The 3996-nt window shown below is 59.3% G+C and overlaps 1 pseudogene; it reads left to right on the top strand.

The window, feature by feature from the left end:
* The first annotated feature begins 2379 nt into the window (after positions 1 to 2379).
* Positions 2380 to 3792, top strand: LOC103812014 (annotated as a pseudogene).
* Positions 3793 to 3996: the final 204 nt, after the last annotated feature.

Genomic DNA, 3996 nt, shown 5'->3' with positions numbered 1-3996 from the left:
CCTCTGCAGGCGTTCCCGGGGCTGTGCAGGAAGGGGTTAACGACTGGCCCATACCTGCAGTTGCATTTTAAAGACGTGAAATTAAAGCCCGTAATTTATTCTCCCCACACACGAAGGAGCAATTAGTTCTAAACACGGCTTAATCAGTCAGCGCGAGATTGATTTCTGTAGACTTGGATTTGGTGGCTGCTGGCGAGGAGCCAGCCTGGGAGCAATCTCCAAATAAATGAAGTGCAGAGAAGTAAGCCATTACATAATATGATAGATGAGGCTGGAGCTCACTCGCCTCTTCATTAGTATTCCACTGTACACGACCACAGCACCAAACTTTCTCCCCAGCACCTTGGGTTCTACCCCCTCCCCATCCCTCCTGCAGCTGGGCAGGGGTCAGGGAGCTGCCTCCTCTCTGCAGCAGCACCTGCTCAGCCCTGAGCCCGTGGGCAGTGCTGGAGGGTCTCTATAGCACAGGCTGATGCTCTTCCAGGGGCTCTGTGCCTTGGCTTTCCCCTCTGGAGCGTGGAGAAGCTGAGGCACAGGGAGCTGGGGTGGCATCCCATGAGCTGCACATCAGCAGGGAGAGGCAGAAGTCAGAGAATCCCAGAATGGTTTGGGTTTGAAGGGACCTTAATGTTCATCTTGTTCCACTCCCTGCCATGGGCAGGGACACCTTCCACTAGCCCAGGTTGCTCCAAGCTCCATCCAACCTGGCCTGGAACACTCCCAGGGTTGGGGCAATCACAGCTTCTCTGGGCAATCTGTGCCAGTGCCTCAACACCCTTACACGGAGGAATTCCTTCCCAATATCCCATCTAGCCCTGCCATCTGACAGTGTAAAGCCATTCACCCTTGCCTATCACTCCAGGCCCTTGTCCAAAATCCCTCCTCAGCTCTCTTGGAGCCCCTTCAGGCACTGGAAGGAGCTCAAAGGTCTCCCTGGAACCTTCTCTTCTCCAGGTGAACATCCCCAGCTCTCCCATTCTGTCTCCAGAACAGAGCTCCACATCCTTCCTGTGCTGAGCACCCCAGAGGTGGACCAGTGCTCCAGGTGTGGTCTCACAGGGGTGGAGGGGGAGAATCCCCTCCCTTGACCTGCTGCCCACTCGTCCTTTGGTGCAGCTCAGCACGGGGTTGGCTGTCAGTGCACACTGCCAGCTCATGTCCAGTCTCTCGTCCACCAGCACCTTCTCTGCAGAGCTGCTCTCAGTGAGTTCCTCTCCCAGTCTGGACTCATGTCCTCACCCCTTCTCTTCCCCTGGCTGTAGCTCTGAAGGCAATACCCCAGGGTCACCTGGGGACAGCTGGGGATGCTTGTGTTGGGATGTGATCCCTGTCAGCCATCCCTGCTCCAGGAACCAGGGACCTACTCAGAGCTGTGGCCAAGGAGACCAAGTGCTGCTCTTGAGAAAACCCTCTGAGATGGGGATTTGGAGGAGGGAGCTAGAAGTGGTGGAGAAGGAAACAGCCCCTAGCCAGGCCTGATTTGAGCAGTGGGGGCTGTACTGGGTTTGCAGACCCCTCATACTGTGGTACCTGAGCCATCTGGGCAGAGTGCTTGTCCCTGCCACCAGAGCCAGCTGCAGACACACAGAGGCAGACCCTCTCCATGTGGGCCCCTGGTTCTGCTTGGGGGGGGTGTGACAGGCACTTTGGGGACTTCCATGGTGCCAACAGGTTGGTTTGAGCTGTGGTGGTGCTGACACACCCTGTGCTGGGCATGCTTCTACCTCCTGATACTGAGGGGACGACGGAAGCATATCCCAAACGATGCCTGGCAGGGAAAGGGGTTTGGGGTCCTCTCCAGAGAGTCAGTGCCTGTGGAGCTGGTGGGGAGTGGACTGGGATCTCAGCAGAGGTGCAGTCTGTGATAAAAGCATCCTATGGAATCTGCTGGGCACGTGGAGGGCTGGGAGGGATGGAGAAGACCTGGACCTGTTCATGGTCCTCACTCTGCTTTTGTTGCCTCCTCACATTGTCTCTCCCTGGGCTCCTGCCAGGGAAGAAAGGTTCCCTGAGCCCTGGCCCTGCCTGCTGCAGGTCCCTGGGACATGTGCTAAGGACATCCCCATCCCTGCCATGACAGTAGTTGTGCTAATGACAGAGATGCTGTCGATGCTGTAAATGGCCATGCCCCACAGGCTCCTGGCAGTGGGATACCCAGGGGTGGGATGCCTGGGGATGGGATGCCTGGAAGTGGGATGCCTGGCAGGGCTGTGTGAGGGACCTGCCAGCTGGGCCCTTCCATCCCCAGCCCCTCTGTCTCAGCCATCCATGGTGTCCCAAAGGTTGGAGTCCTGGACTCCATCCCTCTGGGCATCCCCCTTCCTCCTGAGGTGCTGGAGCTGCTGTTGACCACGTGCTGTGTCCCTGCTGTCCCCACAGAACTCCATCCGGCACAACCTGTCCCTGCACACCCGTTTCATCCGCGTGCAGAACGAGGGCACCGGGAAGAGCTCCTGGTGGATGCTGAACCCCGAGGGCGGCAAGACGGGCAAGACGCCGCGGCGGCGCGCGGTCTCCATGGACAACAACAGCAAGTTCCTGCGCATCAAGGGCAAGGCCAGCAAGAAGAAGCAGCTGCAGGTGACACAGGAGCGAGGGGAGGACAGTCCTACCTCCCAACAGGCCAAGTGGTCGGAGAGCCCCACGTCCCACGGCAGCGACGAGTATGACGCGTGGGCAGAGTTCCGCTCGCGGGCCAACTCCACGGCCAGCACGCTGAGCGGGCGCCTCTCGCCCATCATGGCCACCCACGAGCCAGCCGAGCTGGAGGAGGATGATGGAACCCCTTCCTCCCCGCTGATGTACCCCAGCCCCTCCAGCACCATGTCTCCATCCCTCAATGCTCGCTGCTCCGTGGAGCTGCCGCGCCTGACCGACCTCACTGGCACCATCAGCCTGAACGAGAGCCTCGGGGAGAGCATGCTGGAGGATCTGCAGGATGGCTACACCATGAGCCCTTCCCAGCAGCTCCCTCCATCTGCCCTGAGGCAGAGGAGCTCCAGTTTCACCTTCAACTCCAAGTGCTCCAGCATGGGCGCTGCCAGCAACACCTACTGTGGGACCATCTACAGCCAACCAGCCATGAGCCTGATGCGCCGCCTGCCCATGCAGACCATCCAGGAGAACAAGCAAGCCACCTTCTCCTCTGGCAGCTCCTACAGGAACACCTCTCTGCAGGACCTGCTCTCCTCCATCTCCTACGCGCACAAGGAGAGCATGGTCCCGGGGGAGCTGCCCCTGCCCCAGGCCAGCCCCATGGTGCCGGCCCGTGGACACAGACACAACCCACTCCTGTGTGGGAGTGGGGAGCAGGCTTTGGCCTCCTACCCGTCCCACCCAGGCTCTCTCATGAAGAGCAACGCGTTGTACCACCCGTCCCCAGCTGGTCACCACCCTGTGGTCCACACCAGTGCCTTAGCTAATCCTGTCAGCCTTATGAGCTTGCCCAGTGACTCGTGCAGCATGCCAGCTGTGCCACACCATGGGCACCTGCATTCCTACGCTACTAACCAAGGGGCACACATGAGCTTGCTGGAGTCACTGCAGGGACCCTACCCGGGGGCTGCCCACCCCCCTGTGTTGGGCCAAGACAGGTTCCCAGCAGACCTGGACCTGGACATGTTCAATGGGAGCCTGGAGTGTGATGTGGAGTCCATCATCCTCAATGACTTTATGGACAGTGATGAGATGGACTTCAACTTTGACTCGGCTCTGCCACCGCAGAACGGGCTCAATGTGCCCACGCTGCCCGGGGGGCCACAGCCCACGAACCAGAGCTGGGTGCCAGGGTGACCCCTGCCCTGGGGGGGCCTCACCACTGGGAAGCCACGAGGGGAACATTGAGACTAACTTTTTCTTTTCCTTTCTCTTCTGCCTTTGTTTGTTCAGATGGGCAAGAGCCATTGGCTGGGCTTGAGGTCCAACACCAAACACAAACCCAAGGAGCAAATATTGAGATGGGGGAGGCTCCCACACGTGCCCAGTCTGCTGGCTCCC

Source organism: Acanthisitta chloris, unplaced genomic scaffold (assembly GCF_000695815.1).
Source record: "Acanthisitta chloris isolate BGI_N310 unplaced genomic scaffold, ASM69581v1 scaffold30161, whole genome shotgun sequence".
Taxonomy (NCBI): Eukaryota; Metazoa; Chordata; class Aves; order Passeriformes; family Acanthisittidae; genus Acanthisitta; species Acanthisitta chloris.
The sequence above is the reverse complement of the archived record's forward strand: the minus strand, read 5'-3'. Positions and strand labels throughout refer to the sequence as shown.